The following is a 26,313-nucleotide window of genomic DNA, read 5'->3' as shown; positions in this document are numbered from 1 at the left end:
AAGGATAGTAACATTTCCTCTAAAATTTTAAATTTGCCCTGCATAGAGTACATAGTTTCTGCGTACAGTATCTGTCTTATCTTTTCAAAAGCATACATTATTTTTTCAAACATTCCACATTCTCCTTTTGGTCAGGCTCTGACTGGCAAATATATGTACTAGGTGAAAAGAGGATGAAAATCTAGACATCTACTTATTTTCTAGTATAAGCGTCAAGAGATTCTTCAATGGATTTTAACAGAATAAGACGTGCCAGACCGCTAGACTTTCAGGCCAATTGTAATACTAACCGTGAGTTCATACGAGACAACTAACCCCACAGTCCCAAGCTCAGGAGGCTCCCTTCTTTGTAAAAGAAAACTAAAATCTTAGGAAGACTTAAGTTACTTAAAATTTAAGATTTTTCTACATCAGATATTCTAGAAATGATTCACTGGCAGCAAACCAGAGCAAAAGATTAAGACTTACAGGGTGGCTTTCTGTTCTTAATGTGTGCTTAACAGCAGAGGCAAATGAAAGCAGAAGTCACAAACAAAAGAAAATATTTCAGAAATCTGAAATCTTTGAAAGAGATGTTCTTTAAAACAATTGTTCAATGAGGAGTCAACTGGTAGGCAAGACAAGATGGCAATTAAGAAGAACACGGCTATGACCCAGCAATCCCACTCCTGGACATATACCTGGAGCAAATCATAATTCAAAAATATACATGCACTCCAGGGCTTCCCTGGTGGCGCAGTGGTTAAGAATCCGCCTGCCAATGCAGGGGACAGGGGTTCGAACCCCGGTCCGGGAAGATCCCACATGCCGCGGAGCAACTAAGCCAGTGAGCCACAGCTACTGAGCCTGCACGCCTAGAGTCCGCGAGCCACAGGAGAGGCCACGACACTGAGAAGCCTGCACACCGTGACGAAGAGTAGCCCCCGCTCGCCGCAACTAGAGAAAGCCCGCGCACAGAAACGAGGACCCAACGCAGCCAAAAATAGATGGATAAATGGATAAATTTATAAAAAAAAAGATATATATATATATAGGCACTCCAATGTTCACTGCAGCACTATTTACATAGCCAGGACAGGGAAGCAACCTAAATGTCCATCAACAGAGGAATGGATAAAGAAGATGTGGTACATATATACAATGGAATATTACTTGGCAATAAAAAGGAACGAAATAGTGCCATTTGCAGAGAAGTGGATAGACCTAGAGACTGTCATACAGAGTGAAGTAAGTCAGAAAGAGAAAAACAAATATCGTATAAATCGCTTATATGTGGAATCTAGAAAAGTAGGTACAAAGGGAGACACAGGTGTAGAGAACAAACTTATGGATACCAAGCGGGGAAGGTGGGGGTGGGATGAATTGGGAGATTGGGATTGGCATATATACACTACTATGTATAAGACAGATAACTAATGAGAACCTACTGTACAGCACAGGGAACTCTACTCAGTGCTCTGTGGTGACCTATACGGGAAGGAAACCTAAAAAAGAGGGGATATATGTATACATATAGCTGATTCACTTTGCTGTACAGCAGAAACTAACACAACATTGTAAAGCAACTATACTCCAATAAAAATTTTTTAAAAAAAGAACATGGCATGTTTCTGCTCTGCCTCGTCCTCTATCTTTCTCATTCTTTTACAATTGGAAAAAGGGGTAGACCTGAAACCCAAATGAAATGGTAATATGTGAAAAATACATATAATTATGTGACCCCCACCATATTCACTTTAAACCACAATGATTTAACTATTCTTATAGTGACAAGCCAAAGGTCCTAAAGTATAGAAAGAACTCAGTTCTGCATATAACTAACATTAAAATGGTGCTTACAAAGGGTTATGTAGGGATCCACAGACCCTAATCCGATTCCAAAACCTAAAAGCTCAGAAGGCCTAAAATTGTGTGCGATGGGGGGAGAAGGGTCGTATATGTAAATGCACCGGGTGGCAAAACATGACCTGAAATGACTCGTTTTCATTTCTCCCACTTAGTGTAACTATTCATTTCACTGGAGAAATAGTAGTCTGCTTAATTACTAGGCTCTACCTTAGACCTCACTGGGGGTATTGTGTTCAGTGGGTTATACACTGTGTTGTTGTTTCTTTTAACATTAATCCATTCATTTTATATTTAAGTTCACAAGTCACATCCACATTATGTCCCTAGTAAAAATGTCCCTAGTAAAAAAAAAGTCCTCAGTAAAAAGCAGGAAAAGGTCACCTCCATAGGAGTGTCTGTCTATGGGCCCATGTTTGCTTTCCAACCCCCAAAAGAAACACCTGACCCAGGACCCTCTGGGAAAATCAGCCTTTGCTTCAAAGAGATGCTTGTTTGGTGATGATTATTACAGCCCTAGCCATACCATCAGCCCCCGGGGAAGTCTATAACGGAGGCAGGCAGCCAAGAGGAGAGAACCTTCCTCTCACCAGGAATTAACTAGCTCCAAGCAAGAGATGGGTGACTTGGTGCCAGGGGGAAAGACAATTTAGCCATTGTGTTCACGATGAGCATTCCCATTCACTCGTGGAAGCCCTTCAGTGTCACTGGTGCCTGGAACCAAATGTAATCCTCCCAGGCTGTATAGCTGGGATGGTGGGTCGGCCACGGGGTAGGGTCACAGCCAATCTGTGGCCCAGGCTGGGCACTCTGTAGTTGAGCTTAGGTCAAAACCAGTCTTCTCCACAGTCGTGGTGAGCCTGTGCCATGACGATGGTGCCCATGAGTGGAAGAACCTTCAGCTCACTGAAGGCATCAGCCATGAAAATGGCTCGGAAGAGGCGGCACAAAGAAGCTGCTGTGCTCAGGCTCGGGTCCACGCTGTTGGGGACCAAGCGAGACAAGTCAAGTTCGTAGAACTCCTCGGGACTGAGGGCATTGCCCCCAAGGAGGGTCAGCACCCGTGGTACTAGTGTCCGGGCAAAGAGACCCTCCAGGTGGCTGAGGACGCTCTCCAGTTCTGCCAGGGTTTGCTGGCATTTCCTGCTGCTCGCCTCAGCAGTGGCCCGAGGTTTCTTCTTCACCACGTCCTCCGCCAGAGACTGCGGCCAGGGGCTGCACTTCCGGCTCCGGGGCGTCATCACGACCTCCTCCCCACTCTCCACGTGGTTTGAATCTGTGTTACCTTTTAAAATCTAAAAGATTTTGAAACACATCTGGTCCCAAGGATTTCAGAGAAGGAAGTGTGGACCTGTATCAACTCAATCACCCTTATCACAACCCTCTGAGATGGGAGTTAATTTGCAAACGAGGTTAACTAAGGGTTAAGGAACCTCCTCAAGGTCAAAAAGTTGGTAAGTGTTAAAGCTGAGATTTCAATTCAAGCAGCTCAGAGCCTAGAGTCTTAACATTATGCTATGCAGTCTTGTCTTCTCTCTTTTATAGCAACCAGATGAATGAGGTTTTGGATCTTCTAGTCATAATTACCAAAGTTATTCATGCAGGACACACAAAAATCTTAAAAACCATATTGAGGCTTCAGGAAAAGAACAATAAGTACTGCATTTTAGGAAAAAGACTGGGCCTATATTTATGCCTGTATTTCATAAACCACACCCACACAGCGCATTGCTCCAGATCAGCGTTGTGGGTACAGGGCAGAGCTCGAATGCGCTCCGTCACAGCCATCCTCGGTTATCAAGGAGCCATTGCCAGTGGGTGTGGAGGAAGTTGTCTAAGCACACGCTTTTTTTCAATCGCCCCTACTGTCACAAGTGGATGTTTCAGGGGACATTAACATCGACACTATGACTGAAGAAAAATTATTATGGGGGGGTTAAAAAAAGGTCACGATTAAGAGTCATCGCATCCGTGGTGACAGTTCCCTGGAAACCTTAATTCCGTTACTAATATCATCCCCAAAGCCATCCTGACCTTCCCTCTTCTCTCCGCAGGAAACTTAATAGGTCTCTTACTTGGTGCCCTCCCACTCTTGACAGCAGGCTCGGGCTCAGGCCCAGCTGGCGCCCTCAGCCCCGCTACCAAGATGGCAGCCAGAGGGGTTTCCTGCCACCAGAAGTGCAGCTGCACACCCGACACAGCCTCCGGCGGTGGGGACTGCTCTCCGGTGCCGCATGCATCGGTGGAAGGAAGAGAAAGGCAGACGGCAGACCGAGGGCCTAAGGGGCACCATCTTTAGCAAAACAGGGAAGACAGCAGGAGTAGGGAGAATGTAATTAAGATGAGAAGGCTGTGACCAGCCGGGAGGGTTTACAGAAACAAGATACAGTGCCACCAACGCCGCATTTGGGAGCCGCCAGAGTCAGAGGAAGCGAGAAGCGGGAAGAAAACCTTCCAGGGACACAGGAGTGCTACAGAACGAAGGGCAAAAGGGAAAAAGGCGATGAGGACCTGGAAGTGCAGAGAATGAGAAGAATCTCAAGTGTTGTATTTCATTTTCTGGCTTACTTATGCCTGTATCACCAGAGGGAACATTTGGCATCGTGCAGGTCCAAAAAGGTATCGTTCAAAATTAAGTCACTCCTGGCTCTTAGTTCAGTAATTTCCCATGTTTTTCTATCCAAGTTACTTGTTTCTCTAATATGTGTAGTCTATAGGAGGCTGATCACGTTGTTTCTGATATGATTAAGAGGATACACGAATAAATAAACACTACAGTGGAAAAACTCCCAAAACGTTAGATTTTTTTTCTATTTTTGGAGGGTTCATTTTTTCCACCTTTAACAGCAAGGAGACAATCTTGATACTACCTAGCGTCTGTAACAGAAAAAGGACAGAAACTAGGCATTATGATGGAAAAAGTGAAACACTGGGGAGTTGAAGAGATCCACCACCTTATCCATCTTTCTAGACTGTTCAGTCTCTGGAACATTTCCATTAATGGGCAAGAAACATCCTAGTGCACTATGTACACCTGTTATTTGTAAACTCTATGACATGAATCATGCTCTCCCCACAATCTGGTCTACTGAACTTGACTTTTTTTTCTATCAGCCTAATACCTGTGCCAAGTTTGAGGTCTGCAATTTTAGCTACACAATGTTCCACTGCTTTTTCTACCCTGGTTAAAAATTTCCCTACTGGTTTTGCTGAAAATCAAGAAGAAACAATATACCAGACCTATTAAAAGCAAGTTAAAGAACAATTTAAAACCCTAGCTTTTTAAGAGTACATCCGAATCTCCTATTCGTGTACACTCAGACACTCAAAAATTATTTGATCGTTATGGTTAGTGTGAAAAATTGATAATTACTATAGAAAACAAAGCAAACAAAATAACAAGTGCTGCCGAAAATGTGAAGAAACTGGAACGCTTCTTCACCCTTAGTGGGAATGCAAATTGGTGTAGCTGCTATGAAAAACAGTATGGCAGTTCCTCAAAAAATTACACATAGAATCACCATATGATTCAACTATCCCACCTCGGGGTATCTATCCAAAAGAACTGAAAACAGGATCTTGTAAAGATATTTGCACACCCACGTTCATAGCAGCATAATCCACAATATACCCAGGAGGTGGAAACCATCCAAATGCCCATCAACAAATGAGTAAACAAAACAAAATATGGTCTATACATACAATGGAATATTATTCACCTTTAAAAAGGAAGGAAATCCTGTCACATGCTACAACATGGATGAACCTGAGGACATTAAGCTCAGTTGAAAAAAGCCAGTCACAAAAAGACATACTGTATGACTCCACTTACACAGGATTACCTAAAGTAGACAAACACACAGAAACAGAAAGTAGAATGGTGGCTGCCAGGGGCTGGAGGCAGGGGGGAAATGGGGAGTTGTTTAACAGGTACAGAGTTTCAGCTTTGTAAGAAAAAAAGTCCTGGAGATCTGTTGCGTAACAATGTGAATATACTTAACATTATTGAACTGTACATTTAAAAATGGTTAAGATGGCAAATTTTGTGTTTTACCCACAATTAAAAAAATCTTTTTAATTATATAAAAGAAGAAACAATTAGCAAGAGAGAAGCAAATTGAAGATTACCTCTACAGAAGAACTTTTTTCTTGTAACTTTCAGAATGTCAAAAGATTTCTAACAACATTCCTTTGAGACGTTCACTGCAAGTCAGCCTATTTAAGGTTCTCTTAGGTCCTATTATAAAAGGTTCCTTGTAAACCATGAATCAGTGCCTCCAAATAATTATGCTATCCTGAGAAAAGACTCCCAAAGGAGAAGATATTGCTTTATGAATTATCGAAACTACTTTTAACTTCTTAGAAATTGCCGACTCATGACTCCTCCAACTCAGCTGTAAGATTCGACAGGAAACATAGAAGAACACATCCTTTCCTTCTGGCTTTAGGATTAAAGTGATTTACTTTTAACTTACGCACCCATAAAGTTTATCCTCCAAACATTATTTCACATTAGTGACTGATCACAGCTCACATTAACTTCAACTAAAATTAGGTCAAGATAACCACTAGTATTACAGTATCAGAGTATGTTTGACACTTCCAAGTAAATTCAGATATTCCCCCTCTACAAACAGACATTTCAAATAAGACCGTATCTTTCTATTTCTAGCTCTGTATATAAATACAAACTTGACATAGACAGTGGCACATCTAGGCTATTTAATAATATATATCATTAATACAAAGGGAAAGAAAAACATAAAAAGGTAGAGTAGTATAGTCTGTACTTGAAATACCTCTCCCTTCACTCCACCCCCATGTGTGTTAGGATAAAGAAGTAAACTAATTTAATTCCAACTGCAGAAGTAAATGATAATTCTTAATCCTCTGTGAAAGGTAATCAGCTACACCTTTTTTTTTCCGGCCGCACCATGTGGCTTGTGGGATCTTAGTTCCCCAACCCGGGCCCTTGGCAGTGAGTGCAGAGTCCTAACCACCGGACTCCCAGGGAATTCCAGTTACACCTTTGCTTGAATAAGTGTTTCCTCTACCAAGTCACTTAGAAGTTTCAGGTAAAATGGCATTCTTGGCTGCTATCATCTTCCCTACCCCTTGCAATAAGGACCACCATCAACTTCTGGTTCCACATACTGTCAGTCCACTTCACTGCGCAGGTAGGACAGATGGGGCACATCTACTTAGTTATACTCTATATCTGATAAAGGTTATAATGACCACCCTAAAACTCAGGAAGGAGAAGGGTAAGACTAGCAGTTGGCTCAGAAATTTTACAATTATTTAGAGAACCCTGTTGATTAGTTTTTTTTTTTTTTTTTGCGCTGTATGTGGGCCTCTCACTGTTGTGGCCTCTCCCGCTCCGGAGCACAGGCTCCGGACGCGCAGGCCCAGAAGCCATGGCCCACAGGCCCAGCCGCTCCGCAGCATGTGGGATCTTCGCGGACCGGGGCACGAACCCGCGTCCCCTGCATCAGTAGGCAGACTCTCAATCACTGCGCCACCAGGGAAGCCCCTGTTGATTAGTTTTTATTTTAACAAAAGCCACTAGGCTATCAGCAAGGGAAGAGGAAGATGGGAATGAATAGTAAGCAAATAAATATCTAAAATTGTGCTCTAAGACAAACGTCCATAATAGATAAACCATTTCCTAAGTAAAAACAACAGTTTGTTTTTTTAAAGCACTCAGAGTTCAACACAAAATTCTTCTGAAGTGAACTTGCTTCTCCAAATGGCAGGCTTTGATAATATCAATTTTAACGTTTGACCTATAATCCCAACAACTCCAAGTCAAACTGCTACACATACCATGACGAGGAGTATAAACGTATAAAGGTTCATTATTTATTCAATTCAAATGTTCTTACTTATTCAAATGTTCAAGAAACATTAAATCCCATAAGCAAGGATCTCTGCTAGTACAAAGTCCAATCGTATGAATTCAACACAATGAATCCATCTTTCTTTTGAAAACAAAAACACAAGCAAACCATAACTGCATGAAAAAATGTAAGGGCACCAGCAAGCTGTGGCAACCACATATCCCAGCCTTGGAGAAGCAGGGAAGCAGGATGACCGACATGTGCTGAGAAAGCTAATGTAGTCCTAAGTGACAGTAATGTTAGATAAAGGAATGTAATGGTGCCAACATGTTCTGCATAGAAGGACTGTACTCAGAGCACAAAATCCCATCTGAAGACTTCCCAGAGAAGAGCAATCAGGTCAGGAAATCAACTGGAAACTGTGGCATATAAAAATGGTTGAACAAAGTAGAGATGTTTATCCTGAAGGGAAAAATACAAGGCTCAGGAGAAATTTGACAGCACATTTAAAATATTTCCAGCTGCCCTGTACAAGGAGTAGGTTAATTATGTTGTCATCCAACTAGGCAGGAATAGTACTGAGCATGGAAGTCACAGTTCTAGGAGGGCAGAACCACGGAAACTGTCCCTATTAAAATGGGCTACCTTGGAGAATAGAAAGCTCCTGGCAGCAGGAAATGTTTAAAGTGTTCAGAAAAGTGAAAAGAAAACCTGGAGTAATTACTTTTCCGAACTTCTACACATCTTCTGGTGCCAGGAGCTTTCTATTCTCCAAGGCAGTCTGTTTTACTATGAACAATTATTTTCTTCAAAAGAAAAATGGGGATAATTATTGGAAATAACAAATAAATTCCAAATAAGGACTTAAGGAAATGTCAGAAAAATTGTTGCTCCTTCCCTGAATTTATCCATATTCCAAACATTTTTTCTATCTTGAATCAATATATCGCTGACTTAAATAATCTAACCAAAGACTGTTTTTCTCCCAGTCACCAACTTATCTTAGAAACCTCTTCAAGATTACTCCTGATATAGTCTTCCCTAACTCATCACTCCACCACCCCAAACACACAACCACACAGACTGTGCACATATCCCCGTTGGCTGCTGTCTCTTTAATCTGTGTATATCATCAACACAGTACTCACTGTCCCATAAGGATTACTGACATGAACAGAATTCCAAGTTACAGCAAAGACTTTGAATTTAGAAAGTCATGTACCATAAAGTACTAGTACTACTCAATTAGAAAGGTCTATGAAATGTATGAAAGAATTAAGTAAATCAAAAAGCTATGCGCCTTATATCCAGAGAAAACCATACTCGAAAGGATACATGTGCCCTGCAGATACACGTTCACTGCAGCAGTATTTACAATAGCCAAGACATGGAAGCAACCTAAATGTCCATCGACAGATGAATGGAAAGAGAAGATGTGGTACGTACACATACACATACACACAGACACACACACACACACACACGAATACTACTCAGCCTTAAAAAAGAATGCAATAATGCCATTTGCAGCAACATGGATCTAGAGGTTATACTAAGTTAAGGTAGTCAGACAGAGATAGACAAATATCATATGGTATCACTTATATGTGTAATCTAAAAAAAATGATACAAATTAACTTATTTACAAAATGACTTACAAACACAGAAAACAAATTTATGGCTACCATAGGGGAAAGGTGGGGGGGGATGGATAAATTAGGAATTTGGGAGTAACATATACACACTATTATATATAAAACAGATAAACAAGGACCTGCTATATAGCACAGGGAACTATACTCAATATTTTGTAATAACCGACATGGGGAAAGAATCTGGAAAAGAATACGTGTGTCTATATAATTATATGTATAAAACAATCACTGTGCTGTATACCTGAAGCTAACAGAACATTGTACATCGACTATACTTCAATAAAAAATTATTTTTAAAAAAGCAATGCACCTAAAAAGACGGCCAGAGAGCATGTGTTCCAACTTGGCGCCTTCACAAGGAGTTAGCAACCACTTGGATGGTACAGATATGTGTCTTCTTTGGACATGTGTCCTTTAGAAACATGTTTTAGGATCTTCTTCATTTTCAGCCTTGCTTAGATTGTAAATTCCTTAAGGACAGAGAGGTCTTCCTTTCCCTGTCCCACAAGAGCCCTCCTTAGGAGCTGGTTAAATGAAATTCCATAAACTGCTCACAAACAGAAAGCTTACACTTGGAGAACTAAATTGTGTGATAGTGTGTGTGTGTGTGTGTGTGTGTGTGAGATGAGGAATTATTATTTTTGAAAATCTGGTAGAATGAAACACAAAGTTCTTTTTTTCTGTTCTTAGTGGACAGAAGAGACCACTGATAGTAACTCCCTTACCTCCAACTCTCATGTAATAATCCCTGATACACCTGATTTCCTAAGAGTTGAGGAAACTAAAAGCTCCCAGAGTTCTAGTACTGGGTTTAGTACCAATCACAGAATTTCAGAGTTAGAAGGTAACTTACAGACCATCCAGTGTAGCTCCCTCATTTCACTGCTTAGAAAAGTGAGGATGCAGGACTCTATAAAGAGTTTTTTCCCTTTTCCTTTTTAAACCACAAACAAAATATGGGCTCACTCACCTCACAGAAGTCAGTGCATTGGTTTAGGACCACCTGAGACTCATGACTGCTCAGTTACTTTGTTCTTGAAGTAACCCACACTTGGAAGTCATCTCTTAGATAACATGGGTACAATGACAAGTCTTATGTATACCACGGCAAATCAGAACACGGGCGTTCTAGGTCAAGTTGATAATTATAATAATGACTCAATTATAATAAGAATAGCTATCATTTCATAAACTCCGGCTACACTTAGTTGATTCAATCCTGTGCATACAATCTCTCATGTACTCATCTCAATGATCCTGCTACAGCAGATAGAATCACCCGATTTACCCATGAGGCTCATTATGCCCAAAGACAACACCTCAAACTGCAGAGTCTGGATTTAAACCCAGGCCTGTCTGACTTCAAAGCCTGTGCACTCTCTGCTGTGCCACTTTAAATACTGTCTTGCAGTTCCTCAGAGCTGTTGCAGTTCTCCAGGACGTTTCCAAGTGTTCGGAAAGGCACACACAATAAAAAGTGGTCTGGTTCACGGCAACAAGCAAGGGCTTAGAAGCCAGGCCCACCAGGCTTAGGAGTGCTGACACCATCACTCACTGGCTCTGAATAACCAGGGCACATAGAATAGAGAGGTATTATGAGAAGCTTAACGGGGCATATTTTAAGAAATGAAGTCTTACTGAATTAAAGTTATTCATAAATCATCGCCCTTAAAATTCACAGGATTGGATGGAACCTGATAAATCATTCCAAACAATGTATGACAACCCCAGAAATAAAAAACTCACCCCCCAAAACAAAATATTTTAAAATCCAAACATAAGGGAACTCTGCATTTTGCCTCCCTTGTGGGTGTTTATTTTGTTTCACAATTAAGTGGCCATTGGAAGAATAAGTTTTTTCAAAGTTCTGGAAAGTCATCTTAAATTAGGCCCCGGAAAGAAATGGAATCTCTTTTAGTAATGACTCTTGTTTTCTTTGAAAGTTCATGTTTGGGTCAGCCAAGTTTTAAACGGTAAAATTATATTGCTGGGTTGTTATTCAAGTTTGGGGGTTGGGTGGGGATGAGGCCGCTAGCTATTTGGATCACTGTAGGACAGCTTATCTGGTTTCTATACTGAAAGAAGGGTCTATTCTTAGGCAAAAGACATCATCATTTTAGAGGAGCAGAAGCGTGCATTGGATTCCTATTGAACAATCCGCATGGGAAGCCTCCAGAAAAGTCTCTCTCTCTCCAAATAAAAGCTGTCTTCAGAGCTTGTGTGATTTTTCTTGAGTCAATGGAATGTCTAGGCTAAAGGGTTCTTCTTTTGTTGTTTTCCTATGTTGCAATATAGCCAGATAGAAAACAAGTGTGTAAGGATTTTTTCCCCATTTATTTACTCTTTGCCTTGTTATAACAAGAATAAAGCCACGAATAGTAACAAATAACTGAAACCACCGCTATGTTACGAATGAGCCAGAAGCTGTATTTGGGGTTTTGGGGTTTTTGTTGTTTTTTGTTTTTTTTTTTTGCGGTACGCGGGCCTCTCACTGCTGTGGCCTCTCCCGTTGCGGAGCACAGGCTCCGGACGCGCAGGCTCAGCGGCCATGGCTCACGGGCCCAGCCGCTCCGCGGCATGTGGGATCTTCCCAGACCGGGGCACGAACCCGCATGCCCTGCAATCGGCAGGCGGACCCTCAACCACTGCGCCACCAGGGAAGCCCTGTATTTGGTTTTATTACAATAGCTATTACCCTGAACTTAAACTGTTAGTCATATGACTAATATGCAAACCACACTCTCACGCTCTATTAATGAAGCCTATCTGATTTTAATATTACCCTCTGCTTTTAATATAACTACCTTCAAGGACGTACTCATCGCAGTCATAGGCGCAAAGGAAGTGGTGTGGGTGATAGGAATGCAAAACAGGTAAGTGACACAAGTTAAGACAACACTCCTCAATGGATAAAAAACATTTCACTCCAAGGAGGGTTTAAGTAGCCCTTGGCACCAACATCCTCAAGGGACATCAAAAGAAGTCATGAGCACCTCTGTAGTCAGTACTGTCAGCACCAGATCAGAGGTCCTGGTGAAGATTTCTTGCTTAAGGGTAAAAATTAATAATAATAATAATGCAAATGAGATGCAGGGCTAACCTGTCTACAGTTTTTCATCTAACCAAAGACTGAGGACACCCTCATCAAAGGGGTGAAAAACCATTACTTTCTTGTTTTTGCGGTACGCGGGCCTCTCACTGTTGTGGCCTCTCCCGTTGCAGAGTACAGGCTCCGGACGCACAGGCTCAGCGGCCATGGCTCACGGGCCCAGCCGCTCCGCGGCATGTGGGATCCTCCCGGACCGGGGCACAAACCCATGTCCCCTGCATCAGCAGGCGGACTCTCAACCACTGCGCCACGAGGGAAGCCTAAAAATCATTACTTTTTGACCAGAGAGTCAGTTTCTACAACTATAGGCTAATCTGTCAAATTAAAGTTTGGTTCTAAAGAAAAGTGATCTTTGGGACGTTAAATAAAAAATTTTAAAACTCTTTTCTTGACAATAGAACTGTATGATCAGTAATACGTATACTGATAAGCACCCTTATTCAATGAGAGAAGAGAGATGAGATGAATGGAGTAGGCCTTGCTCATTTTAAAACCACTTTCACTTATATATTAAAAGTAAATCATAGGGGGCTTCCCTGGTGGCGCAGTGGTTGAGAGTCCGCCTGCCGATGCAGGGGACACGGGTTCGTGCCCCGGTCCGGGAAGATCCCACATGCCGCAGAGCGGCTGGGCCCGTGAGCCATGGCCGCTGAGCCTGCACGTCTGGAGCCTGTTGCTCCGCAACGGGAGAGGCCACAACAGTGAGAGGCCCGCGTACCGCAAACAAACAAACAAACAAACAAGTAAATCATAGGGACTTCCCTGGTGGCACAGTGGATAAGACTCCACACTCCCAATGCAGGGGGCCTGTGTTCCATCCCTGGTCAGGGAACTAGATCCCAAATGCCACAACTGAGGAGCCTGAGAGCTGCAACTAAGACCCAGTGCAACGGGAAAAAAAAAAAAGTGTTCATTAAAAAAAGTAAATCATACCCACAAATACTTATCCTCCCGCATTGTCATCATCTGCTTTACTTTTCATCATTTCACTAAGAAAATGGCCTTTTTATTTGTCTTTAAATTTCAGCAGCTTGCACAGTGCCAAGCACATGGTAGACACTTAATATATCTTTTTGGAGTAAGTGAACTATAAGAGATAGGTATTTTTAAAATTCATAGCACTTTCACCCATATCTCAAGAAAAGTAAATGAAGATGAGGCAGAGGCTATAATTTTGGCCTTTAGGAGAAACTACTAATAGGGTGTTAGTACGTGTCTCTCAAAGATATCCAGACCTGAGAATATCTCAGACATGTATAAAAGGATTGTTGCATGATCATTCTACCTTCTCCAATTAGTAACTGAGATAGCTACCAAGAAATCAAACACTAGTCTCTTCATATAACACTTAAATACCACTAATTTTTTAAATGCTGTCATTTTGTACCAGGAGGTATTATGGTGCTAGAACCGTTTTGTATTTTGACTGTGTTCATACCTACCTACATATGTGATAAAAGTTAGAAAACTAAATATAAACACACAACAAGTATAACTGGTAAAGTCTGAATCAGGTCCCTGGATCAGAGCAATGTCAGTTTTTTGGTTGAGATGTCAGATTTTATACTGCAGTTATGCAAGATGTATCACTGGGAGAAACTAGATGTAGGGTACATGGGGAGCTCTCTGTATTATTTCTCCCAACTGCATGGGAATCTACATAACAGTACATCGTGTGCCTTGGAATAAGCCTTATGAGGCAACAGTGTCAGGCTGCAATCCCAGCATTCATTAATAGAAAAGGAATATCGAGAATACCAATTTAACAACTGCAATGAATTAATCGGTCCTTATTAAACTACATCTTGAATACAGTGTCTCCAGGAAAACCGGGGAAAAAAAGCCCAAAACACAAAAAACTTAAATCCACTAGTCAATGAAAAGTACTGCTTTGTTGCTTCTGTTGGGTACCAGAGCACATCAGTGGCATTACTGTAAGGGACAAGAATTAGGTCTTGCACCACTAATATGCATATGGTAAATTATCTAACTGCTGTGTGCCTTGCCGGGCTGAGGTTGAACAGAGTCTCTCTACCTGCTCTTACCTTTATTGACCAAAAACTAAAAGAAAATATGGATTTCTGGTGCTTGGGAAACGTGAGGTCGTTTAAAAGAGTGGGAGAGGGCTTCCCTGGTGGCGCAGTGGTTGAGAGTCTGCCTGCCGATGCAAGGGACACGGGTTCGTGCCCCAGTCCGGGAAGATCCCACATGCCGCGGAGCGGCTGGGCCCGTGAGCCATGGCCGCTGAGCCTGCGCGTCCGGAGCCTGTGCTCCGCAACGGGAGAGGCCGCAACAGCGAGAGGCCCGCCTACCGCCAAAAAAAAAAAAGTGGGAAAAAATGCTGCATGTGTGGATGGGAATCATTCTGTGTTTTTGTTGTGGTAGTGGTTGTTTCTTTGTTTTTAATTCATTACTTTAAGCTCTATTCAAATAAACTATATTTTTAAAAAATGCTGTCATTATTGCATTTCTGTTCATTGATATGACATACTTTGTAATGTACTTTGGGGGAATGGGTCAAAAGTTATTCAACAACTCACCAAAAGATTAGTTCTCTTTATAAGATCTGAAAAATGTGCCAAACAAGTGCATTTCAGGGATATACACCATGAAGCCTCTTCTTTGTTTTCACCTCTCAAATATCTTATTCCACGTAAAGCAGAGAATGATCAAGGCATGCAACTTGTTGTTTCTTATAGAAATACTACGGGTATAGAGCAATGAGTATGATTCTCTCTATACTGCCAACAGTGGCAAAGGGACTTGTGCGATTTCATATTTTTTAAATTTGCCAAGTTTGTGTGTAGATTATATAACCAAACAGTTACAAACAAAAATATTGTTCTATGAATCAAGTTACTAGGGATAGGGCATTTAATTTACAAATTACTATGATTCAATTTCTTCTAAAAGCACTTTCCCCTCCCCCTCTTTCACTTTAAAAATAGTTTAAAATTCACAAATTGACCTACATTTTGAAAAAGGAAACAACAGCAAATGTATACCACTTTTTAAAGCACGGAAACCTGGAGATAATAGTACCATTTATTGGGCTGCTGAGTTTAGAAACTATGTAGACACCAAGAAGCCAAAACATGAAGGAAAACAACTTCAAGAAATTAATGAAAGGGATCTTGCTGGGTAACGTGAGGCCCCAATTGCTAAGGATGTATTGAGACCTACTATAACTCATTAAACTTTGACTACGAAATAAGATTATAAACTTTTTGTATTTCACTACAAAAACTGGGGGACATGTGTATCAATCACTGGATGATGCCGTTAAGGCTTGCAACACTGTCATTTGCTTAATTGTTTTGCTTTTTTAAAAGGGAAAACTAAATACCCTTCCAGGAGGCCTGGATTTCACAGCTTTTCATACAGGCATAATTTAGTTTTGAAAGCACAGAGAAGATACTGCCTGGGGAGTCCAGGAAGGCTTTCTAGAAGCAAGATGTGTGCTCGAAGGCAGAAAGGTGGTCCTGCACAGAGAGCACGGGCACTCCAGCAGCCCCTCACCCCGCGCCAGCCACATGGCCATCCATGTGACTCCACGCGAGGGCCGACGGCATAGACCCATCCCACATCCAGACACAATGTTATATGGCAAATCAAGCCACTTTTTTGGACCTCAGTTTCCTTACTTCTGAAAGGAGAAAAGCCTAGACTAGCAACGTTCCTTCCAGTTCTAAAACAGGATTATTACATTTATGACTTTAGCATCATGTCTCCATCCTACCTACAAATAAAACACACACAGGAAAAAACTCCAATGACATTTTTTTCTCACCACCTTTGACCTGTCTTAGAAGCAGAAGCCAATGCTTTTGTGATTAAGTGTTACTTATGAATTCCCACAGGGCTGAATGTTACTGGTGGGGCTAAACATGGTGGTAACTCCCTCCATTTCCCAAAGCCTACTAGGGCTGCTCTGAAAGTGATGTGAGAAACACAAGGTTGTGAACACATTTAAACTATATATTAAAAGTGTGCATTCCCTTAAAAGAAAAAAAGTCTTATATTCCCACAGTATCTACTTCTTTTTAATTTTTATTTTATATTGGAGTACAGTTGATTAACAATGATGTGTTAGTTACAGGTGTACAGCAAAGTGACTCAGTTATATGCATACAAGTAACCGTTCTTTTTCAAATTCTTTTCCCATTTAGGTTATTACAGAATATTGAGTCAAGTTCCCTGTGCTGTACAGTAGGTCCTTGTTGGTTATCTGTTTAACATGTAGTAGTGTGTACATGTCAATCCCAAACTCCCAGTCTATCCCTCCCTCCCCCGCTTTCACCCTGGTAACCATAAGTTCGTCCTCTGAAGTCTCCCACAGTACCTACTTCTAAGTGCTTTAAAGCCCTTTCACAGATTACAGTTAACATTAATACAAAGAGATGGGTGGTAGACTGAAAGTACGGTGTCCTACCAAGCCGCTTGGGGTGCCCTACCAATGTTAGATTGATTGATTTGATCTGTGCTGATATTTAAACTTGGACAATACAGAATCGACTCAATTTCTTGAAATGTTATCTCCAATTATGGCTTTATTACTTAGTTTTTCATTCACTCAATAATATTACTGCTTAATGTTATGATTAATCATGATGTTTAGCACTTGCTGACTATTGTGTGCCAGACACGATACGCATTGATTCACGTCTCTCTGTCCACCCTCCCCCAGAAGCCTACAGATGTGGAAACAGAGGCACAAAGAGACGGAAGTCATTTCCTCACAAGGTCACAAAGTCAGAATCTGAATTCCGGCATCCTAACCCCACAGCCTACCTGTTTAGACGCTGGATGGCAAACATACCTAGCACGTAACACCGTTCGGGGTGATCAAGATGATTAAGACAAGTGCTTGGTTTACAGGCGGTGGAGCCTGCCAAACATATAAAAAATAATCACAACATATCACGTGTGTGCTGTAACCCAGGCCTTTAAAAATTGCTATGGCAACGCAGCGGAGAGAGGGGCCCGCTGGGGGAGTTCAGCAAGACTTCCACTTGAGCTGGGCCCTGAAAGATGAGCACACATTCCTGGGGTGCAGGAAGGATGGAAGGGCATTCCAGGTGGAGAACAACATGTGCCAAGGTACATAAAGGTGAGTGAGCGCAGGGAATCCAGTGTGGCGTGAGGGGACAGAGGGCACGGCAGGAACGGGGAGAGTTTCCAGGCTCGCTCACTGAACCCCTTTCTGCCTCAGTTCCTACCGGGCTAATGGTGGCTAGAAAGCAGGGTCCACTTGACAGTTGTCTCCTACAGGGATAGTATCTGGTGGAGTCTGAAGGCATGTTTTTTCTTCCCTTCTGAGATTCACTTCCCAGGACAGGAAGACTTTAAAAAACAAATGGTCCTGGGGTGCAAGCAAAGATGTATGTGTGATCAACTAACCAGTTCGCTGAATTCTAGAGCCAGGAAGGCAAAACATGGCACACGTAAGGGGAGGGGCGTAAGTGGCTCCCACGACGAACTTCCAAATACGGTCTGTGGCCCTTAAGGGGTTATGAACAAAGGGGTGTGTGTGTGTCTGTGCGTGTCTGTGTGTGTTTTCTGGGGAGAGTACCCACAGGTTTCACCAGATTCCCAAAGGTATCAATGACCCCCAAAATCAACAATCACTGCTTTCAAGCAGGCCAGAACTCCCTGCAACTTATAACACCTGGGGCAACCCTAAGACACCGTAAGTTAAAAAAGAAAATCAGGGCTTCCCTGGTGGCGCGGTGGTTGAGAGTCCGCCTGCCGATGCAGGGGACACGGGTTCGTGCCCCGGTCCGGGAAGATCCCACATGCCGCGGAGCGGCTGGGCCCGTGAGCCACGGCCGCTGAGCCTGCACGTCCGGAGCCTGTGCTCCGCAGCGGGAGAGACCACAACAGTGAAACGCCCGCGTACCGCAAAAAAAAAAAGAAAGAAAATCAGTGCAAGCAAAATGAGAAAGTACTCCTGGCCCCTTGGGTCTTACTTGAAACGCTGACAAACACTTTAGCTTAAGGCTCTGTTCAAAAGGCCTTTAAGATCTGAGATAGTTATGTTTGCCTAACTTTATTCAGGTCCTATTGTGCAAGCCTGCCACCTATTCAGGACCCCAAATGTTCATGATTTACCGATAAGGTAGAAACTCTCCAACTTGTAATCTAATTCTCCTAAGAAAACCTGCTCTCCGAAGAAATCCAAGAAGCTGGATTCACAGGCCAGGTACTTAATTAACTTCTCTAAACTAATATTTAAAAGAAAACTTAAAAATAAACCACACCTCAGTGAGACTCGCTCTTAATTTTCTACCACAAGATTAAAAGGATGACTGCCCCCTGAGGAATAATAATCACCAAGGAATCTGAACACAAGAAAGCTTATTTGCAGACTGGCGACGGGGTCCCCTGGTGGAACGTGAACATTGCTAACCCAGCATCTGTCATCACGGTCACATCTTACATCACCAGCGTTTCAACATATCACGATTCTTCCACTGTCAGCATTTATTCTATTTCTGTTCCGCTCCATGCTGCTTTCTTTAAAGCAATGCACAGGCCAAGGGAATAGAAGCAACTTTTCATGAAAGACACAGAAAGAGAGACACGCCTTTGGGCACTCAGATGCTGGGCAGCAAGGAGCAGAGTGGTGCTTAAGAAGAGCAGTGCTGGGGGCTTCCCTGGTGGCGCAGTGGTTCAGAGTCCGCCTACCGACGCAGGGGACACGGGTTCATGCCCGGGTCCGGGAAGATCCCACATGCCACGGAGCGGCTGGGCCCGTGAGCCATGGCCGCTGAGCCTGCGCGTCCAGAGCCTGTGCTCCGCAACGGGAGAAGCCACAACAGTGAGAGGCCCGCGTACCGCAAAAAAATTTTTTAAATTAAAAAAAATAAAAAAGAAGAGCGGTGCAGGAGTCAACAGCTCCCTGGGTTCGATGCCAGCCTTCTCACGAAGCTGTGCAAGCTCGGGCAAGTTACCTGCCCTCTCTGTGGTTTCTTTACCTATAAAATGGGGATCATAGTTGTATTTCCTCATAGGATTGTTATGAGAACTCGGTAAGTTAACGTTCGTAAGACGTTTAGAACAGCGTCTGGCAACTAGTGTTTGATGAATACACTAAATCTTACCAAAATTCCTTGGTGAAGGAAACTAGCTGTTTCAACAAAACTGAGAAAGAAAAGCCGCGTTTGGTAACATGCCAATATCCAGGTTAACATGCCCACTGTTCACTGTGAAATAAAACACCAAAATAACCACTACAAGTGCAAATACTTTAAGTCTCCATGCAACAAAAACTATTTGTAAAAAGAAACATTTAGAAATCGGAAAATCAATCTAAGTTGCAGAGACATTTATTGAGCTACTACCACATGTTAATCGCTGTGCTAGGTGTTGGTGATAAAGAAATTAAAATTACTCTACATATATGTCTTTAAATCCCAGGAGCAGAGACTACTGAGAGAGTAGGATTCATGTTTTTATCCACTGCAATATATTGAGGAGTAAGCCTTAACTTTTGAAGGAAAACAAATTTCTACCCAAGTAATAACAGAGTAGTGTTAATACTTAATTATGGGCTAACGCTCTTGTTGGGTATGTATGTCTTCTCCAGAAACATATTGCAGGAGTGTCAAAAATTTTGGAAACAACCATGTTTCCAGGGACAGAGAGTATGATGATATAATTGTTACTGTAGCATTAATTGCTCTTTTACCTTAAAGTTTACTAAGAATTAAAAATAAGATCCTTTCTAGGACAAGCTCTGTGCCAGACACTCTGCCACGTTTTACACACAAGATCACCTTACAGTTCCATGAAGTAGATATTACCATCATTTTCTTAAAAATAGATGAAGAAACTATGGTTTAGAAAGGTTAAAGGTCACCCAGCCAAGAGAAGAAACACACCATGAACCTAGTTATGCATCTAACCTAACTGAACCCGAAGTAAGTGATTTTCAATTAAATTTTCTGTCACAAAAGCTGGGCTTATTGGCTGATGTCTCCATAACCTGTCCTCATCCCACTTCTCAATGATAACCCCCTTCCAAATAAATAATAATAGCAGCTTTGTACTTGTTGAGCACATATTTACATTCTAATGAGGCATACTCTCTATTACTATTGCTACAATTTGTATTATGCAACCCTATGGGGCAGATTTTGTTAGTCCCAATTTACACAGGAAGACATAGCCTCAGAGAAGTCAAGTAACTTGCCCAAGGTAACACAGCTCATAAGTGACAAGGCCAGGATAAGAAACCAGGATTCAAAACCTACACTGGCCCACTCCAAATCTCAAGGCACTCTGAAGAAGTGGAAAGCTCATCTAAATTTTCTGAATGTAAACCTCTCCACCAGGACGCCCTTCTTCTCAGCTGCCCCACGAGGCTGGTCTCTGAAAAGCGAAGATATTCTTCCAGGAAGTTCCCACCCCTCGACACGATGGACTCCGCAGATTCTTTCATCCCGGTGAGCACCCGTGGGCCTGAGCTAGAAGCTGAAAAGAAGAACTAAAAAGAGAAGAAAGAAATAGAGGGAAAGAGAGTAAAGAAGAAATGGAAGGGAAGTGGCTGTTTCCCAGCAATAGATTTTCCCTGGGCCCCTTGGAGCTCTGCCCACACTGGAAAACAAGCAGAGTGAGTCTAACTCAGACCTCTCCAGGCTTCCCCTTCCAGACCCTTCCTCACTTCGTCCTTCCTCCGAGGTAGCTAGGCAACCAGACCCTATATACACAAAGAGGAAAGTGATGCCCAGCCCTGCCACACAGGTCTTCCAACAAAAGCAGAACTGGTGACTTATAAATACCCGCAAGGTGACGGAAACACAGAACAAAAAGATAAGGGACAAACAGTACAGATGTTCGAGGGTCTGGATCTCTAGTCCGGGTAAGAATTTTAAAAGCCCTGGTAAGACACCGGTGGACAGAAAGTTGGAGGGCTCAGCTGGGACACCAGATAGCAAAGTCCATGGCGATTCAGTTCAAGAGCAAAGAGACTGGAAGTGAGGTTGAACAGCTCTGATATTAACACAGCAATGAAGGTCTGGGGCATGGACACTATAATATACATTTATTTCAACTGCTCTGAGGCCTTTGGGCCAGGTCCTCGTTTTCATCCCTCGTCTGGATAGTGGAAATCAATGGATGCACGAACGCAGTCAAATGATTCCCTATTTAACGAGTTCCTCTAGCATAAAGAGTAGACACACAGAGGGCTTCCCTGGTGGCGCAGTGACTGAGAGTCCGCCTGCCGATGCAGGGGACACGGCTTCGTGCCCCCGTCCGGGAAGATCCTACATGCCGCGGAGCGGCTGGGCCCGTGAGCCATGGCCGCTGAGCCTGCGCGTCCGGAGCCCTGTGCTCCGCGACGGGAGAGGCCACAACAGTGAGAGGCCCGCGTACCGCAAAAAACAAACAAACAGACAAACAAAGAGTAGACACACAGAAATTGAAAATGGGATTTTGTTTCAGCAAAACACGTCCATTCAATACCTCTAAGAATGTGATCCTTCCACTTCAAGAAGGTGCATTTTTGATGTATTTCTTCTGCAACTTCTTGTGTGTTAGCTTACATAATAAAAAATTATGGCAATAAGCCCAACTAGAAGGATTTCCAAAATCTACCCTCAGATGTCTAAATGTGTCAGAAACAGACATCTGGGTTTCTCTTGTACATTAAGTTCCTACAAAAGGAAGTGCTATGGAACTCATACCTCAACAAAGCCCAGATAATCCGACACATCCCAGCCCAAATGCTACTGCTTCTAAGTAGCTTTCCTCAATATCCTACCCAGTGATTTCTCTTATCTGTTACAGCAACTAACCTTTTCTAACCTCAGTTTACTACTTTCCACCTAGTAGCCCACAAGCCACCTGAGGGCACTGCAATGCTTGGCACAGAGTAGGTACATAGAAAACTTCTAGAAATCATCTATTGATGTTGTATGTTCAAATTTAAGAATACTAAATATAGTATTTGCATATGACATTTGTACTTTAAAGAGCTTTTAATGGGAAAGACATATATGCGCACACCAACGACAAAAACACTGTAGAGGATTCATGAAAACATCGCCAGAAAGAGGAAGCCAAGTAATGCCTACATTTGCTTGAAGAAATTTTACTTTAATGATTACTGCAGATGTGCCTGTCCAGAACTAAAGTTAAATTAGCCTGGTAGCTGCTGCCTGGTGATAATTCTCTTAGTGTCAGGAAGCTGGTCAGTATGTGATTAAACACGATTCTGCTCTTAGCCCCACCCTAGATGCTATCAGTTCCTTCAACAGACCAGCCACACTCAAAAAAATAAAACAAAAAAACAGATCAAGCCAAATTTTCATACAAGTAACTACAAATTCTAAACACCCCCTTCCCATCCGTGCACCTTTTACTCGTCTGCACAGCTCAGCACACATTTAAAGCATAGGGGGGAATAAATTAAAATCGGCCATTCTCGTGACTCACAACAGATCAATATTTAAAATTTTTAACTTACAATGTCAATAAAACACTAACCTGTCAATTGATTCCAAGTTTCTAAACCATTCCTACCTCCTGTTCCTAGATATGCCCCAGGACTCTCCTCACCTTCCACCACCACCCTTCACCCCTAAACTATTCAGCCACGTCCACTGGGAAAAACACCAGAACATGAAACACACATGGACTTGGCTGACTTGTATGAGCATCTTCCTTTTCTAACCCCTATTCAAGCTTTGTGAAATGTCCAGCAAGTAGATTCTTTGAGTGCATATTTTCCTTAAACTACTTTTTTAAATGGCAAAACAAGAAATCCCTAAATGGAGTTTTGCTAAAAGTTAGAACAGCATGCAATCAGATTAAAAACTGAGAAATACTTTTTTAGACTTCATGAAAAAATGTCCCTAGCTAGCGCTATGACTTTTAGCTGGTCGTTTCACCTTTCTGGACTTTAGTGTCCTCATTTAGTGATTTGTCTCTTTCAACTAAAATGTTGCACTATTTAAAGATTTTTTAAAACCATTTTGAAATGGATTTTGATATCTGGTGAGGAAAGTCCCCCTTCATAGTTCTCCTTTTTCAAAATTTTCTTGGCTGTCCATACATTTATAAGCCCAATTGAACTTGAGAACCAGTTTGTCAAATTATTTTAAAATTACTTTGAAATTTTTATTGGAATTATATTTAATTTATAAATTAATTTGGAGGAAACTGGTAACTTTATGATACCCATTCAGGAATATAGTCTTTATCTCCATTTATTCAGGTTTTTATGTCCTTTGGAATACAGTATTCTTCAGGTAGTTCTTTCAAATTTGTTTTTACTGTTGCCAAGAATGTATTTTTTAAAATTTTGTTTTCTAGTTTGATTAGTACTGCTTTCCTATGCTGGTAGGTTAAAAAAAAAAAGCCTTGCGATTTTGTGTTTATCTTGTCTGGCCAACTTATTGAAGTTTGTTATTCTAGGCTTTGTTTCAAATAATAACAGTTTGAGCCTATCCTTAAAAGACAAGCAAAAAACTAGGGAAAATATTTCCAAAATACTTTAGAAAGTACATACACGAAACAATGTTTATGATATATAAAGAGTGCCTAGAAATCAATACCTTAATAGAAAAATTAAGAATATAAATACAATAGTCCCCCCATTATCTGCAGGGGACATGTTCTATGCCCCCCAGTGGATGCCTGAAACCATGGATTCAATACTATGTATGTTTCTTCCTATCCTAACTGGTGGGTACATGCACAACATGGATATACTGGACAAAGGAAGGATTCACATTCTGGGCAGGACAGAGTCGGATGGCACAAGATTTCATCACACTACTCAGAACAGTGTGCGATTTAAAACTGATGAGTTGTTTATTTCTGGAATTTTCCATTTAATGTTTGGTCCACAGTTGACCATAACAAACCACAGAAAGCAAAGCCATGGATAAGAGAGGACTACTAACCAAGCTGTTCAAAAGCTGAAAACCAGTGAACATATGAAAATGCTCAACTTCAGTAATAAAAATACAAATTAAAATGATGAAATGCCTTTTTCCCAGCCAATGACTGCAAAGGATGTTAGAGAGGTGAAGAAACCAACAGTATACGTCTTTTTAGAGAGAAATTCAGCATTATCTATCAAAAAGTTAAGTGCACATAACCTTTTCTTCCAAAATTCCAATTCTAGTTATCTCTACATTATACTACTCGTGTTCCAGAGTTAAAATTTTTTTTTTTTTTTTGCGGTACGCGGGCCTCTCACTGCTGTGGCCTCTCCCGTCGCGGAGCACAGGCTCCGGACGCGCAGGCTCAGCGGCCATGGCTCACGGGCCCAGCCGCTGTGCGGCATGTGGGATCATCCCGGAGCGGGGCACGAACCCGTGTCCCCTGCATCGGCAGGCAGACTCTCAACCACTGCGCCATGAGGGAAGCCCGAGAGTAAATTTTTAAACGGCATATGGAAAAAAAATCCTTAAATATCCCTTAAATTGTCCAAGTGTATGTAATTCATTAATTCAAACATGCCTAATAGTATAAATATAAATTTACTTACCGAGGTACATATATCATAAAGAACACATCGACAAAATAAAATTTTACATTTTTAATTATGTAAGAGCATATTATGATTGAGTTCTACTAAGTTAAATGCATAAAATGCAACTCTATTACTGTTAGAAATACCAGCACACCTGTGTCTGAAGATGTATACATAAAGATGCTTCCTGCAGTAGCATTAGTAACAGCAAAAAATACTGAAAAATAACTCAAATGTCAGCAGAAAGTGGTAAGACATTAGTGTGTATCCTTACAACAGATACTATATAACTATTAAAAAGAATGAGGTACAGCTACACATTCTGATACACAAGATCTAAGATTTACTGTCAGGTTAAAATAAAGAGAGGGAGTAAATCATATGTATTGCATCTAAAAAAAACATTTTTATCTGCATCTAAGTGCAGAGAAAGATGCTTATTTTACCATTAACTGTGATTACACTTTTGGAACAGAATGGGGTGAGAGATTGAAGGGAAAATTACATTTTTACTGCATGTACTTCTGTATTTTTACATTAAAAAAAACACAAGCCTTATTACTCTGTACTTTTTTTTTTTTAACAACGGAAAAATGAGGGAACATGGTATTTATGGTCCTTTGCAACTCTCCAAAAGTTTATGAAAAACAGGTTTTCTGAGGAGTCTCCATGTTGATTTCAGTCACTGATAATGTCAGTTATCTGGTACTGGGTAGTGATGATTGCCTGGGAGGTGCAGACAGTGAGAAAGAAAACAGAAGGCATCCAACAATTCCAAACATTCTGTAAACGCTTAAATATCCAGTCAATGTGATCTATTCTGTCTCTATATGAAAGTAAACCATCTGAACATTTCAACAAACTTTTCAGAAATCAAACACCACCAAAAGATTTTATTGTATTCTGAGATTAGGCAACAAGATGTATCTGTCTCTTTGAAGTACAAGCTTCCCCCATGAAAAGAAAAAATATATGAAAAACATCAAGGCGGTAGAATGAGGGTCAGAAAGTGGATCTGTAGGACTGAGGAGTGAATAACATTCTATTTCCTAGGGATTAACATTTACACAAACATTGACTTCACTAATGGAGGGCCGTTTCTACCCTTTATCATTTTGTTTAGTTTATCTGGCCAGTATGATGCAAAACAAACCCAAGATGAAGCAGGGGACATGGCTACTATATATGCAACTCTTCTAACTCATAAGTCACTAGTATATCCAGAAACAACACTCTACGTCCAGGCTCCACAGGGATTTCCCAACTCTGAAAATCCCAAATTGTGATGGAATGTCACAAAAGGGATTTATTGTATTACATGAAAATACAGCCCTATCCACAGTCATTTTAAGTATAAAGCTAACACAAAACCAAACT

At 41.5% G+C, this 26,313-nt stretch overlaps 1 protein-coding gene and 1 pseudogene across 6 annotated transcripts in view; both read right to left on the bottom strand.

Moving 5' to 3' along the window:
• RBPMS (RNA binding protein, mRNA processing factor) overlaps positions 1-26,313 on the bottom strand; it is a 189,232-nt gene that overhangs the window by 139,118 nt on the left and 23,801 nt on the right. The gene's annotated exons all lie outside the window — the stretch shown is intronic.
• LOC309977692 (MAD2L1-binding protein-like) lies at positions 2,527-3,881 on the bottom strand (annotated as a pseudogene). Its single transcript has one exon. The product of its transcript is annotated as an MAD2L1-binding protein-like (transcript).

This window comes from Leucopleurus acutus (genome assembly GCF_964270905.1).
Source record: "Leucopleurus acutus genome assembly, chromosome: 21".
In the NCBI taxonomy this organism is placed as follows: domain Eukaryota; kingdom Metazoa; phylum Chordata; class Mammalia; order Artiodactyla; family Delphinidae; genus Leucopleurus; species Leucopleurus acutus.
The sequence above is the reverse complement of the archived record's forward strand: the minus strand, read 5'-3'. Positions and strand labels throughout refer to the sequence as shown.